The sequence below is a fragment of the Mesoplodon mirus genome, assembly GCF_964341445.2.
Source record: "Mesoplodon mirus genome assembly, chromosome: 3".
Lineage (NCBI taxonomy): Eukaryota > Metazoa > Chordata > Mammalia > Artiodactyla > Ziphiidae > Mesoplodon > Mesoplodon mirus.
In genome coordinates, this window is record NC_138978.1 from 6,087,774 (window position 1) to 6,111,570 (window position 23,797).

Below are 23,797 nucleotides of genomic sequence, written 5' to 3' on the forward strand. Positions count from 1 at the left end.
GACAGAGGGTGCCCTAGCTGCATACAGCACCTCTGTTGGGAAGGGTGTGGCTGCACTTGACCTTGGGGGGGACTGGAGGATCTCTGGGGCCAAGTGCTTGGAGAGCTCGCAAGAGCTGGGGTCCGCAGGGCCTGGGAGATGACAGCGATGCTCAGCCAGAGAAGGCGGGGAGAAGGGGCCACTTCGTTCTGTCTCGGATTCTTGGATGAGTATTGGGAGGAATAAAAGTGCCCGAGAGTGACTGGGATCGCTGCCTACCTTGCCCCGTAGAGCAGAATGTGGCAACTTTGGTACCAAATTCACTCCTGCCCTGCCCCAGAGCCCCTGAGAGGAGTCAACAAGGGCACCCCAAGTTTTAACTGATTTATACTTGTAATGTATAAAAGAATTATTTTATTATGAAAAATTGCAAACGTACGCAAGAATAGACTAGTACTCACCCAACTCAAGGATGATGTTGTTTCAGCTGTAGCCCCCTTTACTTCCTCCTCCTCTGTGACTTTTTTAAAAATAAATTTATTTATTTTATTTTATTTTTGGCTGTGTTGGGTCTTTGTTGCTGCGCGCGGGCTTTCTCTAGTTGCGGCGAGCGGGGGCTACTCTTTGTTGCGGTGTGCGGGATTCTCATTGCGGTGGCTTCTCTTGTTGTGGAGCACGGGCTCTAGGCGCACGGGCTTCAGTAGTTGTGGCACGCGGGCTCAGTAGTTGTGGCCCACGGGCTTCGCTACTCCACGGCATGTGGGATATTCCCGGACCAGGGATCGAACCCGTGTCCCCTGCATTGGCAGGCAGATTCCCAACCACTGCGCCACCAGAGAAGTCCCATATGATTATTTTTTAATATATAAACTTTTTAACGAAGTCTAATGTTAAAGAAAAGTGCACAAATCATACGTCTACAGCTCGATGAACTTTTGCATCCTCTCTCATCACTTCCAAGCCACTTTGTCGTATTATTTCATCTACCTATTTCATCCTTAGAGACTTTTTATTGTGGGAAAAAGCTCTACCCTGAGATTTACCATCATAATCATTTTTAAGTCGACAGTTCAGTAGTGTGAAGCCTATTTGTACCACGCGCAACAGAGCTCAGAGAACTTTTTCACCTTGCAACACTGAAACTCTATTTCAAATCCTTTTTAACAAGCGTCATGGGAGAGCCAAGCTGTCTAATCTGTCTGAAAAAAAACATGTGTGCATTCTTCTTATGTCACAGTACCTGCCAAGGAAGGCAGGGAAGGGACTCACGGGTCGTGCATTTATATACCTGACACCAGCAAGCCTCTGTAAACAGGAGGCCAGGCACGTGCGCTGCCCTGGCGGGCATGCTCCCTGGATGCACAATGATTACGGGCTGGACGGCACGTATGAAGTGAGATGAGGTCAAGGCTCTGCAGCCTGGTGACCGTCACCTTTGCTCCTGGGGGGAGTGACTTGGGACTTGGTCTCACGGCAGTCAGCAGCATGCTCCGGTCTGCAAAGAATGGAGGGAGAAGTTGATTAATGTGTTTCTACAGGAAGCAGAGGAGAGCTCAGAGCTTCAGCCGTTTTCCCACTGAACTGAAGGGGCTTCGACTCCCACCCCCCAACCTCATCTGGGCTTAGCGGTGGGAACCGCTGCAGCAAGGCAGACTGTAATTCCTCAACCTAATTCTATCATATGCTTATTTACATTCTATGTCCCCTCTTTCAAGAATATTTTTTTGACATTTGCCTTCTGGCAAAGCTGGGACCAGTGCGTGGGAGTTGCGGGGAGGTGGACTTGGCTGAAAGCAAGGAAGAGCTTTCTTAGAGCCGTCCAAAAGCGGAACGGCCTGACTCAGAAGGCAGCATGCCCTCAGCCTGGATGAGGTCCCGAAGAAGTCCCTTCAGGAGAGGGCTCCCTCTGCTGAGACAGTCATGTGCAGAAATCAAGGACAACCACCCCTTTCTGAGCACCTACAACATGCCCGGTGCTGCTCTCAGCACGTTTGTGTGCACTGCCTCGTGTCACCAGCAAATGGCCCTATGAGTCTCCCCATTGTACAGATGGGGAAACTGAGGCACACAGAGGCTTAGTGACCTGCCCAAGCTGGCGCAGCTGCTAAGTGAGGGAGGCGGGATCAAGAGCCAGGTGGTCTGACCCCACCACCACTCCCGCTTGTAACTCTGTGAACCGTGACCTGGATCTGTTCCTCGGGTGTCCTGGGGGTGAGGGTCCCAGGCCCCAGCTGGGTGACCAGCTGTTGTCTGCTAAAAGGAGCTGGGACACCAGTTGACTCAGCATGCAACGTCCGGTTAGAAGTCCAAAGGGCTGCCGCATTCCAGACTCCACAAGTGGCAGGGGCTGGGTTTGCTCAGGACAGTGGGTAAGTGACAGGTGGACTCCAGGGCCCAGGCCTCCTAGTCCGGCCCTCCAGTTAGCAATGACCTCCTGGACCCCCAAGTCTGTGAGCTAGCTTCTTGCCCCATTGCTTCAAGTTTACCCTCTGGTTTCAGGAATCCATCCCAGACATTCCCCACACCCAGGCGAGTCCTTGCCTTGGTCATCTGCCCAGGACATGATTTCTCTGATAAAGCCTCAGGGGGAGTGGCAAAAAGGCCAGCCTTGGAATCTGGGCATGAAGCCCAATTCCCACCCCCGGGGGTAGCTGCTTACACTTCTAACCCGCATTTTCCTCGGGTGGGAATAAGATGCCTGTTTCATAAGATCAGTGGTGAAGATCACAGTGTACTCACTCAGGAAGTGGCCGAGAATGTGGCAGCCTCTGTGGACGATGGTCGTCTTCACCTTTTCCCTCTACCGACTGAGGGTCCCGTTCTGAGCGCAGCCCTTGGCACTCGGCCCCTAAGGGTGGCTTCTCCAAAAGACACAGGTCCATAAAGTCTGAGGAAGAAGACTCCGGTGTGAGTGTGCCCTGTCATGGGTGTAGGGAGCCGGGTTGAGCTGAATGGTTCCTTTGAACAATCCTTAGAGTCAGAAAACTCGGTGCCTCTTAGCTCCAGGTCCCGCTGCTTGTAAAATGAGAAATAACTAGAATATCCCTAAAACTCCTTCTAGCTGTAAAATGTTCTGATTCATGACCAAGGGAAGGAGGAAAATGTGTATGTGATAAAGTAAAAATGCTTTCTGCAGTGGGCCAAGAAAGAGGACGGAAGTATCTAGCCTCCCAATTCAGCCCCATGCTATTGAAAATTCAGGCTCCTGCGCGATGCACCCCCTGGTTTCCTTCTGCTCTGATTTCACTACGGTCCCCCAATGGGACATTTCCTAACGCCCTGACAACAGATTCTGATCAGGTGAATTGGCTGTTACTTTACACCCTGCAGGCTTCCCGGGGGCCTGGCAATCTTAAGCATGTATGAGACAATTAACTACAAGTGAATACGTCTCAAGCATCATCCATGGTTGTGTTTTCCCTGCAGTACTGTAAAGGGGGTTAAGATAATTCTGATTTTGCACTTGGGACAACTGAGGTACAGGAAGGTTTAGTCATTTTTCCAGAATGTGTCAATAGGGAGAGAAACTTTGGTCCTGGAATTGGCTAGATCCTTGCTAGCTTGCAAGCTTTGGGATCTTTACCAATCACATATTTGAAGAGAATAGAGTTTCTTCTTGCTTCCCCTCGAATATTTGCCCCAAACTGCTGCACCGGCTGTACAATGGAAAATATTTCCGAGATCTGAAGTTAAAAGCTCTATCTTCTCTCTGCCTTTCAAGACATCTCAGACCTGCAGCCAAACCTTCATGCAGAATAAAGGAAGAATTTCCTTCATTGCTAATTTCATTACCTTAGGAAATAGTTTGGGCCAGAAGGAATAACAGTATGAGTGTATTTAACCATTTTAAGCATCTGTTGTTATGACACAATCTTTAAAGCCTTTGTTAAATTTTCTGATAACTATCTCCCCCTTACATTCTTTCCCACGTGTCTGGTCCTTTTCCTGGGCCAGCCCGACAATCCAAAATAACAGAATTTCTGAAATCCCAACCATTCACTATCCCAAAAGACAATGAGTTTTAGAACACTGGGCTCTGGCGTGGAAACCAACAAAGAGCTGCGGCACACTTACCATGAAGGACAATTCATCAAGGAAGGACACCAGATAGAAAGGTTGGCACCGCGATTTCACCCAAACCTTTTCCCAACAATACAAATCAATGCAGCCTTGAGTGTAGGAAATACTTGCTACGAGAGAGAAATCTCACAAGCAAACATTGCAGTTCCCCCTGTGTTTGCTAACTTTCCCAAATTTTAAAACTTACCAACACATTTAATGAGGTGATAATACTGTTTCTTAAAATCTATGTCCCACTCGAGGGATAAGTAAAAGTAATTTTAGGGAATTTCAAATTTGAGTCCCTTTTGGGTGGAAAACTGTCACAGATTTGGGCAGAAAAAAGGGACTTGGCTGTCAGATGTGGGTTCTCCACATCTGTTTGGATGAACTAAGCAGCCCAGGAAATCCACTGCCTGGATGCAGTAGGATTGCAGTGTTCTGAAGATCTCCTTGCTGGGAAATTGGACAGTATCTAGGACATGGAGTATGGTGGGTATTTTCTAGGTTACTTTGGACTTATGTGATGATCTGGAAGGGGAGACTTCAGCCACCAATCTGGAACTTTCTTATATCTTTTCTAAGCATATTTCCGTGGTCTTTTGGAGAATGTTAACCATGCAGGCTCCCGTGTGCACAAACCTCACACGACTCTCTATCAGTAGCCCATGGTGGGCCCTGGGGTCCACACCATGTTGGCTAATTTAGGATATGATGCTAAATTAAGCCTCATGTTTTTAATCCATTTCCCAATAATACAAAAATGTTTTAAATTTTATTTTTTTATTAAAGTATAGTTGATTTACAATGTTGTGTTAGCTTCAGGTATACAGCAAAGTGATTCAGTTGTATGTATGTATATACATATATATATATATATATATATATATATATATATAATTTTTTCAGATTATTTTCCCTTATAGGTTATTACAAGATAGTGAATATAGTTCCCTGTGCTCTACAGTAGGTCTTTGTTGGTTATCTATTTTATACATGGTAGTGTGTACCTCTTAATCCCAAACTCCTAATTTATCCCTCCCTGCCCTTTCCCCTTTAGTAACCACAAGTTTGTTTTCTATGTCTGTGGGTCTCTTTCTGTCTCAGTAATACACAATTTTTAAAGAGCAAAAATTATGGCACATCGTCACAGAGAGGATTTCAGTCATTTTGTACATGGCCTTCCTTTTTCTACCCTGCCCAACAGCAGAAGGGATGTTTACTAACCTCTCCTTTCACTGTCCACCAAGCCCAGAATCCGAGATGCTGTGCAGTTTCTCACGCAGTACGTCTGGATCTTAGAACAGCCCTTCAAACATGGATCCCGTTCATGCATCCCAACGGAAAACGTGGTTTTCTGTTGCCAATAGTTGTAAAACAATTTTTGTTGCCAGGAAACCAGAGGATTCTGTACCTCCCACTCTGGGTTTTCAGAGCAGAAAATGGGCCTTGTCGTGTGCTTGGAACCATGAGATGCCTTTAGATCTAGAAAAGATCTTGAAGATGGCGTTGCCTAATCCCTTTTCACAGGTGGGAAGTCAGGCTTGGGGCAGGGGACATTGGGCCTCTGGCTGTGGTGGCTGAGCCCACAGGCCTACATAGACCCTGGCAAGTGGGACAAGTGAGTCAGCTGACCCCAGCACCCCATGCGGCTCTGGATGAGAGGGAGCCCTCTGCCTTATAACACACAAAACACACAAAACTCTAAAATACGGGAACCTGAATGCATCGGCCAGGCCAACCCTTCTAGCCGAGGTGAGATGACACTGGTGGCAGGGATTTACAGCCTGAGGTGGGGCCGCTGCATCCTTTGTGGGGTCCCGGGGCAGAGTGACAATGCAGGACTCCTTGCTCAAAAAGCCAGAGAAAAGCTTTGTCCTTTTTCCCATGGAGCCTCTCTTGACCTCTCGTGGTGTTTTTCATCTGCTATGTGATGGGGTACCTCCTCGGGTCGGGGGTCAGCACAGACCTCTCTGGGCATACAGACCACCTACCCACCAGGTGCCTGGGAACCCTGTGACTCCGAGTGGGTGTGCATGCCCCCAACCCTGACTCTTCTCTTGCCTGGGGCCAGGCCCCTCTGGGGGCAGAGGGTATCATCAGTGGTCACCGGACAGGGGCAGAGAAGGGGACCTGTGTCCCCTAGGACACCAGGGAATAGGGCCGCAGGCAGCCAAGGACCCACAGCAAGTGGACCGTACGATCGTGCACACGGCTCCAAGCCCCAAACACATGCTCTCTCATCCCACTGTACTTCACTTACAAACCACAAGGTCAGGGATAAAATTATTAAGTTCAAGACTGAGATTGCAGAGCGTGAAACCCCAAGCGCGGGTCTCCTTTGAGCACAGGATCCCATGTGTCTGCACCGCCACATACCCAGGAAGCAGAGTCTGGTCAGAGGTGAGCAGGCTGGGACCTCTGCAGTGGCCCTGGGGTGACAGAGGCCCAGGTCGTGCAGGGGTGCAAGCTTGAGCCTTTCTTATCTGTGGCCTTTACCTACCACCTTTCCTGGGAGGGCAGGGGGTGGGGCTCCAGTTCCCGACCAGCATGACACCGGAGGTGGAAGAGTTGGGGGTGGACTCTATCTCAGCTGGTGTCTGAAAGAATTCTCAGGTTAGCAGGAGAATAATACAGTTTTTCAAAGCCCATTTCACCCTGAGAAGGAGCATTCTTCTGCAAGGTACGGAAATGGGGCTGCCGAGGACCCCTTCCCTATTCATCCGAATCCTTCATTTGAGAAAGACGAGTTTTGCCAATTAAGGTGGCATCTTCTGGTGGCACAGAGCTTCCCTTCTGAGGCTTACTTGATTCTGACCTCCCTGCTCTTTGCTGGGCTCAGCTGGTGTTAACACTCATTTCATGGAGCCATGGGATTTAACCCTCAGAGACCCCGAGGGGCAAGACTCAGGCCCTAGGATGGGGAGCCCCACATCTAAAGGCCATCCCTGCCACTAAACGCTCCCCAGGAAGGAATCTTGTGTTTATTCATTCATCAGGCATTGTGGAGTGCCAGACACTGTTGTAGGTACTTTACAAAACTAGGGAGTTATTTTGCCCTGATTATAACCCTGTTATAATTCCTGGTCTTTGGACCCAGAGAGAGAGGCTCAGTGATGCCCAGAGATGTTAAACAGAGAGTTCAGCGACTGGGGAGCCGGGAGCCAGCCCCACGCTGTCCAGCAGCCCCACGCTGTCCAGCTCCAGACCCTCAGCCCCTGGCCTCCACTCCACTGCTTGGTATTCACGTCCGGGGGGCTCCAGACCCCCACCACGGAGGCAGGTGGTGCAGGCAGGGCTGTCTCTTTATCACCTTAGTTGCCACATGGACAACAGGCCGCGGGTCACGGAGCACAGCCGGTTGCAGTGATGATGAGTTTAGGAGATGCTGAGGTACCCCGGCTGCAGGAGGAGGAGGGCTACGGTGCCCACCCGCCGCCTTCCGGGCTTCTCGTGGCAAACTGATGTTTGTTTGGTGAGCATCTCAGGGATCCTTCAGAGCCTGTGTTGCGCCCCCTGGCCTTCGGTGGGTGTGAGGTTCTTACTGGTGACCTTGAGGAATCTGAGCTTCTCTCTTCCGGGTGAGTAACTATGACTTTGTAAATAACACCTGGGGGGTGTCCACCACTCAGCGTCGCTTTGGGCTATGGGCCTTGGAACGGCGACTGCCCTAGGCTGGCAGAGGGGATCCTGCCTAAGGATGGAGCAGGGGGGCTGGGGGTGAGAGGAACCTTCTGAAAACCTCTGCCCAGTGAGGCAGGCTGATCTCATCTCGCCACTCACGAGCCCCATGGCCAGGTGCCCAGAGGTGGGTGGAAGGAACAGGTGGCTCCTCTCTGGAACATCAAAAAAACCCTGCAAACCATGTGCTTCGTGTTCAGGGACAATTGCCAAATTCTTGCCCTTGAAATAATTTTCCAGGTCTTTCTACTAGAAAAAGTTTTAATTTGGAGATTGAGGGAGGAAGGGAACAAGAAGACCAGGAAGGAATTGCCAAGTTAGAATAAAGATCCAAGGTCTCTGAAAATCAGAGAGGAACTTTGTTACAGGGGCCTGTTCTAAGGACAGAGGCCCCCATTTCCGCAAAAGGAATAATCAGAACCCCTGCTGAATCCACGGAGTTTGGTCTGGCACGTCTGGACAGCTGAGCACTGACACGTGTGCCCTGCAGACCCCTCTCTCCAGCTCTGAGAAAACGGCCTTGTGTTTATGTGGTTGTTCTCCGCACGCCCAGTGCCAGGGCAGCCCCCAGACGTGGGGGACATGCTGACTTGGCACCAAACAGGGGCTGCGCTCTCTGCCAACCTGTCCTCTTTAGCTCTGCTCAGGCTCAGTGGCCAAGGGAACTCTGAGTCACATCCACCTTCTCAACCACAACATATTTCTGGGAACGTGAAGGGCGCTCAGCGACATGACATTCCTTAGCTTGTAGTAGGAAGGCAACTCCCCACTTCCTTTCTCATTGTTGCATCATCTTTCCCAACAGGACCGAACAGATCCATTTGAAACTTACTTGAAACTTACATGCCTTTAGGAAAGAGGGCAGGAGTCCACATCCGAGCCCCACCCTTCTCTTTATAGTACAGCCCGGTTATCCTGCCCTAGAGGGAGAGTGGGCAAGTGTCATGAGCAACTGTTCTCTTGCCTCTCCAGGGATAAGAAAGACATACGTGTTGTACATTCTGTGCTCATCTCATCATCATGAAAACACAGTACCGTGACAGTCAAGGCACACGTACACGGCATCCATGACACATCAGTTCGGGTGACGGGTATCGCAGTTTTTAAAAACTCTATGCTCTTGTCATCTCAGAATAAGTCATGCGAAAGGTACATGATCTCTGTGAACCTTTGGCCTGTGAAATCTCAGGAGAATGTTATTTATTAACAGTGCGGTTAACAAACAAACATTGGGGGTTTGTGGAGGGGAGCTGGGGCAGAGGTGGTGGACGCAGAGATGACAAGAAGGGTATCTGCTTCCTGAATGGGCACTCCAGGTCACGCAGTGGAGGACAGTGGGAGGTGCACCAAGGGTGGGGCTCAGGGGAGGAGGCCTTGAATGTCCTGGGGGAGGGCTGAGAGGACCAGCTGCAGGAGGGATGTTTGAGCCAGGCTGGGAGACTGCTGGGTTACTGGTGTCCATCCAGGTGGTGGGACCATCACAAACAAGGGTGGGAAAGTGCAGGGGAGACAGACAGGAGGTCAACGCAGAGATGGAGAGGCAGAAACCAGGGTGGGTGGGTGGGTAGGTGCAGGAGCGACCTGGCTGGAAACAGACACGGGCCATGAGAACTGTGCAAGGACAATTCGGGTTTTAGTTTGTAGGTGGTCGTGAGCCATTGAGTGTCTTGAGTAGATGACAAGCTCCAGGCACGCCATGGGAAGACCATGTGGGCAGCACAGTGAAATTTGGCCTGGGAAAGGCTGAAGGTGGGAGGCCGTGTTTGTGCCATAGGTGGGCTGGACTGCGCTTGACGGATAAGCAAAGGCCAGAGAGCGTGAGACACAACAATAACCGTTAACAGGGGCCCATCGAAGCTCGCCCCTTGGAGACGCTCAACACTTAGTGTCTCCCTTTACCATCAGAACTATGGCCCTAAGTGGTAGGTCTGCTATTCCCCCATCTTACAGATGAAGAAACAGAGGCTCAGAGAAGAGAGGCAACTACTCCTGGGCATGCAGCGTGTAAACAGCAGGGCCAGCATTTCCACTGAGGTCGGTCTGACTCCAGCCATGCCCCGTGTTGTGGAATGACACAATTGCTTGGAACCAGTTAACTGTGGGAGGGGGAGGGAGGTGTTCCGGTGACTCCTGCCTGGGTGCCTCTGAGGACAGATGACAGTGGGTAAGATGGGGCAGGCAGATGGGGAGGAGGAACTTGTAACTAGTCTGACTGGGACCAAAAGGAAACTTGATACCAGCAAAATATCATGGGTGCTATTAACAGTCTGGGATCAGGGCTATAGACCCGGGACTCAGGTAAAAGATGAGACCAGAGGTGTCCACTTGATACAAGGGACGATGTTTGTTTTTATCACCGGGGTAGGAAAGCAAAGTGCAAGCAGAATTAAAGAAGCACGGCTTGAGAGCTTGTAAGGTGCCAGGCACTGAGCTACACGTTGCCATGCATCCTGACAACCTGTGCCATCCTGTTATTGTCACCTTCAGTTACAGGTGAGAAAACAGAAGCTTGGAGATACTAAGTAATCACCTGCGGCCACCCTGTCAGTAATGGTAAACCTGGCTCTCAAGCCAAAGTCTGACTCCCAAGGGCATCCACCTAGACAAATATGGGACAAAGTCACCTAACAGGGGTTATCAACTGGAATCATAGGCTCCCCACATTTTCTGTATTTTCTTATCTGCATTCTGTCTATAGTTAATATGCACTATTTTTGTAATAGGAAAAAAAGAGTTTTATAAAAGCAAAACGGTGGATGTGTAATTGGATAGACTTTTTGGAAGACAATTTTCCAACCTCCATCAAAAGCTGAAAATTTGGCATATTCATTGACCTAACAATTCTATTCTTAGAAGATAACCAAACAAGCAAGTAGAGATGATGTATGTATAAAGCTGTAGATTGGAAACAACTTGGAAATACCTTAAATATCCCCTTTTTAAAATTTATTTTATTTTCATTATTTACTTCTGGCTGCGTTAGGTCTTTGTTGCTGTGTGCAGGCTTCCTCTAGTTGCCGCAAGCTGGGGCTACTCTTCGTTGCAGTGCGGGGGCTTCTCATTGCGGTGGCTTCTTTTGTTGCGGAGCATAGGCTCTAGGCACGCGGGCTTCAGTAGTTGTGGCACATGGGTTCAGTAGCTCTGTGGCATATGGGATATTCCCGGACCAGGGCTCGAACCCCTATCCCCTGCTTTGGCAGGAGGATTCTTAACCACTGTGCCACCAGGGAAGTCCCTACCTTAAATATCCTAATAAAGGGTTGAGAAATTTTGGCTCAGCCATACAGCTGAATTCAACACTAGGTAGCATCAGAAAGGATAACATAGATTGAGATGGGTGTGTAAAGGTTATCCATGATATATTAACACACGAAGAAAATACACTAAAAAACATTATCTACCAATTGGTTTTATTTTGGTAAAAAATAACATTATATGAATACATTCATTAAACAATTCAGCTTTTTAGAAAAGTAGCGCTGCAAATAATTATTTAGTTCCACCTTTGATAAACGTTCATCAGAAGAGGCTGCACTGAGTGTGTGTGATGGGGAGGAAACCCAGCCAGGTTAGCAGGTAGCCCATGAAAAGTGAGTAAGGGTTGTAAGGATATACATTAAAATGCTTTGTGACTTTAATTTTTCTTTTTCTTTTAATTGTTCTTTTAGATTGGAGTGGAGTTGATTCACAATGTTGTGCTAGTTTCAGGCGTCCAGCAAAGTGATCCAGTTATACATCCACACATAGCTATTCTTTTTCACATTCTTTTCCCATATGGGCTATTACAGAATATTGAGTTAATTTTTCTTTTTAATCATCTGTATTTTCTAGTTTTTCTTCCCTACAGTAGAAAAATTGATTCCTTGGGGAGCAATATTTACATTTAAATAATTTTTAAAATGGGAAGGAAAGAAACAGAAGTAGAAGAAGAGATGAAGGATGCGTGGCTTCAGGGACTGAAGGAAGAGACACCTTCCAGAAGGTGGTCGGCAGTAGCAGCTGCCTCTGAAAGGTCCAAGGGGATGAAGCCCAAGAGGAGGAAAGGAGGGAGCCACGCATGACCTCCCCCATCTTACGGAAAACGTATATTTATTGGTATTTATCTCCAGCCACCTTCCTCTCTCAGCCCAGACCTACATTTTCCATTGCCTCCTTATTCCATAGGTGATTCAAACTTAGCATCAGAACTGCCTACTCCTTCCATCCAGCCCCCAGACAGTCAGACAGGCAGAGAGACAGACCCCAGACTCACTCACTTGCACTCTCCTTCTTGGGCTCACCACCATCCACCCAAACGGTCCTTCTAGATTCCTCCCTCTCTCTCCCTGCACATTTATATGATCCTCTAAATATCTCTTTGACTAAGCTCTCCTCTCTAACCTTGAGGGTGCAGCCTTAGTCAAACCTTCCTCGTCTCTTGTCTACACTGATTCACCTACCCCTTAATCCATCCTCCTCACCTTCATCAATTCTAAATGCCATCAGACCATCTGACTCATACCTGATGCCCTACTCCCATTCTTGCCAGAATAAATCTAACTTCTTTAAAATATTGCAGATAATGAAGCAATAGCCATCTGTGTGCATACAACTCGGGTTTTTTCATTCAAATTATTTCCTTGGGATAAATCCCCAGGGTTGAAGGGTTTGGGTTGTCATTATGTATCAACACATCTACCCTTCTGAAATTAAGCACTAATGCTCCCCACCCCCCACGTTTTTCTCCAACAAAAATGATTTTAGGGTTTGTAGAAAAAAATCTTAATTTTTGTGCCCTGACTCTGCATATATTTTTTTTTCTCTGTTAAGTCAGGTGTTATCTTTTAATCAAGAAAAAATTATTTGCATTTTAAAGCAAGATGTATGTAAGCACCTTCCTCCCCTCCAGTTTTTTTGTTGATTTTGATTTTGCTTTTACACCCATATTGCTTCAGGTTATAGAAAGTTTTCTCTAACTGGCAGGCATTTCACAAGTTTTGCAATGTGGCAATTTCTCCCCAGTGAACTCTTTTTAAAAAGTAGGGCAGAGGTGGAGGGGAGGCTGGGCTTACTTTCTTCAAGGTGCACCAAGTTAATAGTCTAAAAAAAAATTGGGGGGGGTCATCTGTATTCTAGTGGGTAACTGCTTCTCACTAGCTTAGTGGGCTGTTTTCTCTTTTTGATAAAGGAAAATGTAGTAAGTGTGGTCCCTGGATCAGGAGACATGGAAGATCTCCTTTGATTTGACTGTAGCCTTTTCTGGCAAACTTTAAACTGCTTGGGATTGTCACCAGGATAAAATGACAATTGAATGAGTGACTGGGCCATTCTTCCTCTCCCTCTATGGAACTATCCAGGAATCCTAAGCAAAGATGTCAGGGCCATGGGTGCTTATACATGCTGGACTGGTTTAAATGATTGCTTTGGGGCTAGTGGACAGACTTCAGAACTTGGATCATCAATATAAACTATCTAATAAAACTTACCATCTCTAGGTCAAATATATATTTTTGGTGACATAGCTTTTCTTCAAATCAGGAATAGCCTGTGAAATGCTGTTTTAAAAATGTCTTTATCACAGAAACAGACTCACAGACACGGTTACCAAGGGGGAAAGGAAGGGGTATACATTAGGAGTATAGGATTAACAGGTACACACCACTATCTATACAATTGATAAACAACAAGGACCCACTGTATAGCACAGGGAACTATATTCACTGTCTTGCAATAACCTGTAATGGAAAAGAATCTGAAAAAGAATCTACATCTATCTATGTATAGATATAGGTATATCTGAATCACTTTGCTGTACACCTGAAACTAACACAATATTGTAAATCAACTATAGTTCAATTAAAAAATAAATACCTTTATCAAACCGTGTCTGCTCTCCAAGCCACTGACCTGCTTTCTCATCCTCACAGACAACCCAGACATCACAGAGGAATGCCTCTCTCTCCTGTGGCAAACAAACCTACCCACGCTTGGACCCATCCTACCTTCCTTGCTCTCTGCTCGATAAAGGTTCCTGCCCCAGAGCCTTTGCACAAGCTATGGACTCTGCCCACATGTTCTCCACCCTCAGCACACCCCTTCCTTCTGGTGTCAGCTCCTGTGGTGCTTCCTCAAAGCCTCCCTTGACAGCTCTTGGTGAGTCAAAGCACCTCTTGTATGTCCTCCTGGCACTGTGTTACACCTCTCCTCCTAGGTGGCATTTTTAGTGTATTTGTACCCTTATTTGTTCATTGTCTGTCTTTCTAATGGGCTTGAGCCTGAGGGAGACAGGGCTAACGTCCATGATCATCTCCCAAAGGGGGAAAAGGCCAAGTTGACTAGCCCAGCCACGAGTGTGATCCACCAAGTCAAAGACAAGATGCAGCCTCAGAGCTCCCGGGAGGGGCGACATCACACTGATCGCCATAAAGACCCTGTGCTGTGGGCCCTTTATTCCAGAGGAGGTAATGAATAAGTATCAACACCATAGGAGGTGAGGACAGGGAAGCTCCCTAGGGAGAAGCATTTTCAGCAAGACCCATGGGCTACCTACAAAGCAGATCCATCACTTCCTGCCTCCAATGCTGTCACCCTGGCCAAAGCCTCCATCACGTGCTTGGGGGACCACTCAAACATCTTCCCCCCCGTGTGACCTGTCTCCACTCCGGCTCTACAAAATCCACGTTCCACACAGCAGCTGGGATAACTGTCCAACAATCTAGATAGAATTACATCACTGGCCTGCTCATAGCTGGACGTGCCTTGTAGTCCCATTAGAACAGGTCCCAACCCCCGGTCTGTGCATCTCTGTGCCACCTGGTGCTGACCTGGTTCTCCTGTCTCTCTCTCCTCACCCGCTCTGCTCTGGCCACTCTGGCTGCTTTGGGGAACCTCAGATACCCAACCCAGAGCTTGTTCTCTCTGCTGGGAAAGCCCCCCATGGCTGCCCCTCTCTCTTCCAGGCCTCCATTTAATTGTCATCTCCTCGGAGAGGTCTTCCCTGCCCTCAGGCACACAATTCTCCTCTTGTCCTATTTTATTTTCTTCCCAGCTCTTAACTCTGTCTGAGTTACTGTTGTTTATTTTCTTGTTGATGTGTCTTTTCCTCCTAGCCTCCCCAGTATCCGGAGAGGATCTGGGACCAGGAGGCACTCAGCATAGAGTGGGAGAATGAACACCCTCTGAATTGTCACTAACGAAAAAGTCATAGTTAAGGTGGAGGGGGAACACAGCATGCTACGACGGGGAAGGGTCCTGGAGAGCACCCCTGAGGTAGGCATCCAGCCTCTGCCTGACCTCCTGCAGGGACCAAGAGCTAATTCTCATTCAGGGGACAAAGGGGGATAAACAAAAATAGCCAATGAGATGACGCATTACATAATTTCCACGAGTTTATTTACTAATCTCACTCTGATTCACCACTTAGCATAACATTTATTAAGCACATACTCAGTTGGGGAGGCAAACATGTAAAAAAAATAACCTAAGCTGGTGCCCCAAGTGAGAAGACTTCAGTAGAGCAGGTCTCAGGAGGTCTTTCCTAGCTGTCTCAGTGCGGGTAAAGTACTGTGAAGATGAAAAGATAATGGGAGTGGGGTGGGGTGGGATGAACTGGGAGATTGGGATTGACGTATACACACTATTATGTATAAAATAGATAACTAATGAGAACCTGCTGTACAGCACAGGGAACTCAGTGCTCTGTGGTGACCTAAATGGAAAGGAAATCCAAAAAAGAGGGGAGATATGTATACATATGGCTGATTCACTTTGCTGTGCAGTAGAAACTAACACAACATTGTAAAGCAACTGTACTCCAATAAAAAAAAAAAGATTAAAAGATAATGTAGGGGCCCTGGTGGCGCAGTGGTTGAGAGTCCGCCTGCCGATGCAGGGGACATGGGTTCGTGCCCCTGTCCGGGAAAATCCCACATGCCGTGGAGCGGCTGGGTCCGTGAGCCATGGCCGCTGAGCCTGAGCGTCCGGAGCCTGTGCTCCGCAGCGGGAGAGGCCACAACAGTGAGAGGCCCGCGTACGGCAAAAAAAAAAAAAAAAAATGTGATGAAACGTATAAGCCTTTTCCCAGAAAATGCTCGCCCCCACCCCAACATTTGAATACCTTTTCAGGGACCCAAGAGTCTGCTTTTTGGAACCCCATGGGAAAACCTTGGGGGCAGTGATTTCAATCAAGAGAGACCTTGGATTGCATCAAGGCAGCTCCCATAGTGGCATAGAGATGAAGGGTGGGCGAGGGGCCCCAGGTGGGAAGCCCAGCCAGCAGGCAAGTGAAGATGGAGGTCTGACCCAGGTGCAGGTCACAGGAACAGAGGAGGTGGATGAGAGAAAGTCAGAATGAGGAGGCCAGGGCGTGTGACCAAGAACTGGGCAAGAGGCTGGAGGGGTCAGAATTCAGAGGGAGGTTTCCCCTTGGAGAGTCCTGCAGAGAGGGGCACGGGGTGGGGGGGTGTGCGGGGACCATGACCCAGTTCTTCGGCACGTCCAGCTTTACAACAAATAGAAGGACTTCGAGGGATCAGGTAGTGGTTTCTGGAAAGCAGTGGACATTCAGGTAGAAGTTTAGAAGGGGGCCTGGGCTAAGATTCAGTGCTCGCTGAGGATGGGTGACAGCTGATGCTGTGAGAGTCCATGGCCTCCTCCAGGGAGAGGCTGTCAAATGAGACAGGAGGCAAGACCCTGGAGAGACCCACCCATGAGGGCAGGGAGGACAGGAGCCCAGGAAAGGGGAGAATCAGAGGAGGGAGAGACAGAAACAGACAGAGAGAACAAGGGCAGAAGGGTCAAGCGAATGAGCCCCGCCAGGCCATTGGATTGGGCAGCTCAGAGTTCACTGGGCAGTATTTGGAGATAGGGAGACATGCTGTCTGCAATTTACCTGCAAGTGATTTAGGAAAAAAATACACACACATAGAAAGAGAGGGAATGATAAAGCGAAAGTGGCAAAATGTTCCCAAGTGCAAAAGCTGGGCGAAGGTTTGGGGGAGTTTTTTTGTGATGTTCTTGCAACTTTGTTTGAAATAAAATCCCCTTGTTTTAAAAAGAATACTTTGCGGAGAGTGCAAGACGCTAGCCGGACCGTGGTGGGTTAGCCCGCGCAGACTAAGCTTTGGAGAAGTTTGAGGCTGAAGAAAAGGAAAAGGAGGGCGCTGATCATTTGAAGGGCGGCATTTTTAAACGATGGGGATCTGGGAGGAGGAAAAGGTGCTCGAGGATATTTTAGGGCTGAAACTACAGTCTCAGAGGAGGGAGAGGGGAAGGAGGGGGAGGGAGACACAGGAATGAGGGGGAGGGGCTGAACCGGGTTGAAAAATGTGGGATCGAGCCAGGGTCAGCCTTGGAGTGGAAGTGGGGGCCCTTTGGAAATTGGGGCCATTTAGCCCCGTGGGAGTGAGGTGGGCCCCCCTCAAGTCGGCCACCGGAAGCGATTGCCCTTTTAAGGCGCGGGAAGCCGGCGGTGAGTCACGCGGGCCCGCCCCGTGGGCGTGCGCCGCCCGCCCCGCCCCCTCCGCCCGCGCGCCCCGCCCCCTCCGCCCGTGCGCCCCGCCCCCGCCCCCGCTCCCTCCGCCCCCTGCCCCGCTCCCCCGCCAAAGGGGCCCCGGGGGTCTCGGCGCAGGAAATGGGCTCTCGGCGCTGCTTCATACCTTTCCCCTGAGCCAGGCGTCTTCGCGCCTTTATCAAAGTTATTTTTACGCGTTGAGAAATTTTCAAGTGAGCACTTGTGCTGTGGCACCTTCTCCTTGTCGCGCTTGGGCCTTGAAGAAATTCCGCGGCTTATTTATAGCCCGTGTTTATTTTTACTCAAGTCCTGAACTTGAGCCTCTAGAAGTAGTCTGAGCGGCGGCAGATCGGGAGGGAGTCCTGGCTTTGCGACCACGGATCCAGTAACTGGGTTTGTTCTGTGACCTGGGGGAGCCCCCGCGGGGCCGAGAAGAGGGACAGACCCAAGTTCAGTGCTGGGCTAGGGGCGCTGCCGGAGACCCCGTGCAGGCAAAAAGCGACCTTGGCCATCCAGCCCCTCCCGCAGTGCACTTTCATCTTAACCCCCCACTCCAGGTGCAAAATCAGACCGCCCTCGTCCGCCCTCACTGGTTGTTCCCTTCTGAGATCGGATCAGTGGCATCAGACTTTTGAGGAAAGTGATGATTTAGGTTTTGCTTGACCCTGAAGCTCAGACTTAACGCATCCTCTTAGTCTCTTGGGGGCTCCATGCGGTGACGTGGAGCCCTTCACAGAAACAGGTAAGTTTCCTAAGTGGTAGGGAGTTACCCCTAACAGGGTGGCGTGGGGTCCTTGAGGAGCTGTTCCCTCTCTACCCTCATATTTGCTGGGCCTGCTCTCAGACAAGGAAAGAGCCACTTTAGGAATGGAAACAAGTCGAGGTGTGACATAAAGAATGGGTTTCAAAGCCGCCACACGCGGGCCACCTCGCATGTATTAACACAGTGAAATTTCCCAGAGGTTGTCCAGAGAGGGTGTGGATTTACAGTCCTGGAAGACAATTTTGACAAAAACTCCGGATTTGGCCTTGAACGTTCGGATTCCCTATTAACTGGCTTGCTCGAGCCTGATGGAGCCCGCCTTTCAGGGTAATCTTTGGGGCTCATAATTCAGCGCTGAATAGACCCCATCCTGGTTCTTTTACATTTGCCTGGAGCAGTTAGACTTTCCATTATCTCTCATGAGTCAGGGCCTGTTGAATTTATTTTACATTTATTTTAATACAGCCCGGAGTTGGCTGAGGTCATCCTCATTCAGCTCCAGACTGTAAAACACCATTAGTCTAGCAGTTCAATGTAAAAGAAAGGAACAGAGTATAGTGCTCTTTTGTTTGATTTTGGTTTTACTCTTCCCAGAAAATGGGTCTGTGGGTGGGACCCCAGGGATAACAGACCCCTGGTCTGAGGCAGAGATTCTGCAGCTCCTAGTGACTGCTGGGGGCCCCTGCTTCCGTACCAGCAGCCTGGGGGCTGCCTGCCTGTGTTTTGTTTGCAGGTAGATGGATGGATGTGCAGAGGGCAGGAGAACCATTAAAAGAGAGGGTTGAAGAAGAAGACTTTCTGCCTAAACTGGCCTCCTGGTGGGAGAGCTCCCGCTAAGACCACCCTCAGCCTGGATGCGTTTAAACCCTCATGGTTCTGAAGCTTCATAGCGGCCACTGGCATGTTGTTAGTATTAGGCGTTTCATCTTTTAATTTCTACCCTGTAGGAGGGGAATGCCTACTTCAGTCAGCTGGATGCTGACCAAAAGCGTCCACCCTGTCCGGGCACTTGGTCCTGACCTAAGGTGCTGACCCATCCTAAAGCAGGTAGACAAACACCCGTTCTAAAATCTGATTTGAACTTTGGGTTATTGAAAACAGTGCTTTCTTCTCTTGACTTTATTCCTTTATGCTTCATTAGTTTAAAGAGTTGTTTATTGAAAAGTTATGAAAATTATGAAGCTCCTAAGAGCAAAAGACAAAAAGTATTTTGAATGTTGCAGTAGGTATAACTCTCTACTTTAGCTATCGAGTTTTCTGTGATTTCGGCCTAATTTGCTTATGTATGGACAGGCATACATTTTATTGCCTTGCACGTTATTGTGATTAGCAGGTACTGCAGTTTTTACAAACTGAAGGTTGTGGCAGCCCTGTGTCAAGCAAGTCTGTCAGCACCATTTTTCTAACAGCATTTGCTCACTTCATGTCTCTGTGTCACATTTTGGTAGTTCTCTCAGTATTTCAAACTTTTTCATTATTATTATATTTATTATGATGGTCTGTGATCAGTGATCTTTGATGTTACTTATGCAAAAAGATTATAACTCCCTGAAGTCTCAGATGATGGTTAGCATTTTTTTAACAAGAAAGTAATCAAGGTATATACATTGTTTTTTTAGACCTCATGCTATTGCACACTTAATAGATGACAGTAGACATAACTTTATGTGCACTGGGAAGCCAAAAACTTTGTGTGACTTGCTTTATTGGGATTTCACTTTATTGCAGTGGTCTAGAATGAAACCCACAATACCTCTGAGATATGCCTGTGATGAAATTAATTTCATTTTCCTATTTTTATGCTTCAGGAGATGGGAAGAGTATGTTTAATGTGATTTCAAAAACATTGGGCTTTTTGAAGGAAACATTCTAAGTAAGCATTGCTCATCATGTTCCTAGACATGAACAAATGCCAGTCTCAGCATCCATTAAAATTCATTAACAACGGGACTTCAGAAGGTGGCCAGATCTGGAGTTGATGCTTTCTGTCCAGAACAGACAAGACTGTGACTGGCTGTGCAGAGGTGTCATGGGGTGAAGGCACCTGGAATGTCCCCTCTATTCACGGGGGTTCTAAAACCGAGCTTCTCAGGAAACCTAGAAATAAGATATTTTTTCCTCCTAAATGATTTTTAATAATGGCAGTCACATCAACCATAATTTATTTCAACCTCACTAGTTGGAAGTATGTAATAATTTACATACCTGTTGTAAAGGAAGTTTTGCTGAGCAAGAAAGATCAGAGGGAAAACATCTAATTTATGTAACAGAAAAACATGTTTGTCTTGATTTTAGAAGCCCTCATTTGTATATTATTAATTTAATGTTGATTTAAATGATCCTTCTCTGTTCCCTAAATAAATATGCCAGTGTCTTCAGGGGGCAAGATTCTATTTTCTCTCACTTTGGGTTTCTATAGTTTTGAGGGTAATATAACTAAATTTCTTTTTAAATATTGAAGGGGATGAAAATATGCCATCCAAAAGCACACCACTTTGGCATAAGGATTATTTTGAGCTGAAGGCAATTGAGAAAAAGCAGACACAGGAAAGGCAGTCTGCCATCCACCTATCTGCCTAAAAGTAGGTCATAAATTTCTCTGGTGAAGATGTTCTCCCCTCTCTCATACCAGGAAGGGAAGAGCAGCCTTTATCACTGGAGATGGAGATATCACCAGAATGAGTCTGCATAAATAAAACCCTGCTTTATCTTACATTCGTTTCTCTGATATATTTACCTTCCCATGATTTACCACTCCTAGAAACCAAAACCCTTGTCCTCTGTCTTTTCACTTCTCAAAAATTTTTTGCCCTTTGTTAAAATGGTATATAAGCCCCCTGAGTTTAACCACTTCATTTCTTTTCTATGAAGTCCTCCATGTGTGTTAAAATTAAAATATTAACCCATGCACGTAAAAATTAAAAATACTAACATCAAATAAAATTTGTATGCCTTTTCTCCTGGTTTAATCTGGCTTTTGTCCGTCTAATTTGCAGATCCCAGCTACAGAACCTAAGAGGGAAGAGGAAAGATGAAAGAGTTTTTTCTTCCCCAACAGTATTCTCTAATTAGGCTAATTAAAAGAGGTGGTCCTATAATTCAATCTGATCTGTATGATTTTATGATATGGATAATTAGTTTTGAGGAAGAAACATCCAATTTATCACCATAACATGGAACCACTTGAAAATTCTTTCCAGATTTATTTGTGTCCTCCCCAGACACCCCAAGAATATCCATTTCCTGAGTCTGGAGACAAAGCAGATAAGACATCCTGACTGCAGAGATTTGAAATGTAAAACAACACAAATGTGAATACGCTCTTCTTCCATTTGCCAGGCAGTTCACCACCTGGCTGCTCTCACTGGCTGTGCTAATTGGTCATGAGAAGGAAGTGGCTAATGGCTTCCTTGGAATGAGTGTGGGCGTGCTGGTGATGACCCAGAGCCTGAGAAATAAATGCAGTTCAGCTTAGCAGTAAGCCAGGGAGAGTGCTCACTGCCACCTTCGTCATCACCATCACCTCTGTCATCCTCCTTCTCCCCATCATCGTCATACAGTCATCATACCTGCCCCTGTACACAGTGCCCAGCGCCAAAGCAAGCGCTTCACAAGCATCATCTCACAGTCACAGAGGATCTGAATCTTTCTTGGGATTCCATTCCTATCCAAAACATCATGATGACAGTTCCAGGGACAGACAGTGAGCAGTGTGCGTCTTCCTGTCTTGAGCAGAGCAGCAAATCCAAGCTGGTTACTGGGTCCAAAGAGAAGACAAACCAGTTCAGGACCAGGTTTAGCTTCTTAGAGAGAGAGAAGAGTTCCCAGGAATAACTGAATCATTCATTCCACAGAGATCTGGAGTGCCTGTAAAGAGCAGGGACTGTGCTAGGTGCTGGGCTTACAGGGATGAACCAGGCAGAGATGGTCCTGACCTCAGTCTTCCATTTCTAAACAGAACCAGTAGGAACAGAAGAATCAGGCAGTCAAAGATTCTGATCCTCTCAAACCCAGGACAAGATCAAAGAGAGCGGAGGACTGTGACGTCGAAGAGAGAAGAAAGCCTAGCTGCTCCCTGAGACGGGAGAAACCACATCTTCTGGAGAAGCAGGGCCCAGGAAGGTCTTTGGGAGAGAGATGAGTCACGGGGGTGGGGTACTCCCAGCCAGTGGGAGCGGCCAGGCCGACTGGACCTGGAGATGTTCTGTCTCCCCGGAGCGACCACCCGTCCACATGCCCACCTGCTGCAGTGTCCACCCAGGGGCCACTGGTCCGGGTGGCACCTTCAGGAGACTGGGGGGTCCTGGGCCCAACGCTGGAGGAAGCAGAGGAGGGTCTCCCCAGTTTCCACCTGCTGACATGAGAACAGTTGAAAGAGAAGATGAGGGAGATGAGTAGTTATTCGGGTTTTGACTTCCTGGATCTTGCTCATCTTAAGACACCAGTAAAAAGAGGCTCTTAGCTAGAAGTGAGCACATGGGACAGGGTCAAGAATGTTTGCCTGAGGACTGGCATCCCGAGCAAGCTTGGAGCTGAATATTTCGGAGGAGGGAGAAAAACTCCAAGGCATCAATGACTTGGGTTGCTGTGGAGGACAGTGGGGTGATGTAGAAAGAACTGGAGGCACATATATACAATGGAATATTACTCGGCCATAAAAAGAGACGAAATTGAGTTATTTGTAGTGAGGTGGATGGACCTAGAGTCTGTCATACAGTGTGAAGTAAGTCAGAAAGAGAAAAACAAATACCGTATGCTAACACATATATATGGAATCTAAAAAAAAAAAGGTTCTGAAGAACCTAGGGGCAGGACAGGAATAAAGACGCAGACATAGAGAATGGACTTGAGGACACGGGGAGGGGGAAGGGTAAGCTGGGACGAAGTGAGAGAGTGGCATGGACATATATACACTACCAAATGTAAAATAGATAGCTAGTGGGAAGCAGCCGCATAGCACAGGGAGATCAGCTCGGTGCTTTGTGACCACCTAGAGGGGCGGGATACGGAGGGTGGGAGGGAGACGCAAGAGGGAGGAGATATGGGGATATATGTATATGTATGGCTGATTCACTTTGTTTTAAAGCAGAAACTAACACACTATTGTAGAGCAATTATACTCCAATAAAGATGTTAAAAAAATATATAAAAGGAACTGGAGGGCAGAAAATGCCCTGTGATTCACCTGGGGAACAGTTAGGACAGGCAGAAATAATACTCGTGGCCCAGAAGTAGGATCTCACAGAAGTAGGCTGTGCAAGAGTGCACTCCATCCTAAAGGGTGAGACCTGGCCGTAAGTCTGAGGGATGCGGGGTGAAGAGAGAGGGAAGGTAAGAGAAGGCCAGAAGGTAGCTGTTGTCATAGCATGTTGTGGGCCACCTGGACCCAGGAGAAATCCCATCCTGGTTCAGACAGAACTCCCCGTGGGCAGAGAGTAGTGTCTAGGAGTGACATCTGAAGGAAGCCTCTTTGTGTAAATCAGTTTCCTTTTTTTAATTTAATTTTTATTTTATATTGGAGTATAGTTGGTTTAAAATGTTGTGTTAGTTTCAGGTGTACAGCAAAGTGATTCAGTTATACATACACTTATATCCATTCTTTTTCAGATTCTTTTCCCATATAGGTTATTACAGAATATTGAGCAGAGTTCTCTGTGCTATACAGTAGGTCCTTGTTGGTGATCTATTTTATATATAGTAGTGTGTATATGTTAATCCCAAACTCCTAATTTATCCCTCCCCCTGCCCCATGTTTCCCCTTTGGTAACCATAAGTTTGTTTTTGAAGTCTGTGAGTCGTAGATCAAATTCTTTCACAAACCAAAG

General features: G+C 47.7%; 1 long non-coding RNA gene across 4 annotated transcripts; it reads left to right on the forward strand.

The window, feature by feature from the left end:
• The first annotated feature begins 8,675 nt into the window (after positions 1–8,675).
• Positions 8,676–20,962, forward strand: LOC309800405. Of its 4 annotated transcripts, XR_014293453.1 has the most exons (5): positions 8,676–8,810; positions 9,670–10,212; positions 13,626–13,851; positions 17,767–17,951; positions 18,706–20,962. It is a non-coding gene; the product is annotated as an uncharacterized lncRNA (long non-coding RNA). The 4 variants fall into 4 exon arrangements; XR_014293454.1 differs by lacking the exon at positions 8,676–8,810 and having other exon boundaries at positions 9,307–10,212; XR_014293455.1 differs by lacking the exons at positions 8,676–8,810; positions 13,626–13,851 and having other exon boundaries at positions 9,312–10,212.
• The last annotated feature ends 2,835 nt before the right edge of the window (positions 20,963–23,797 follow it).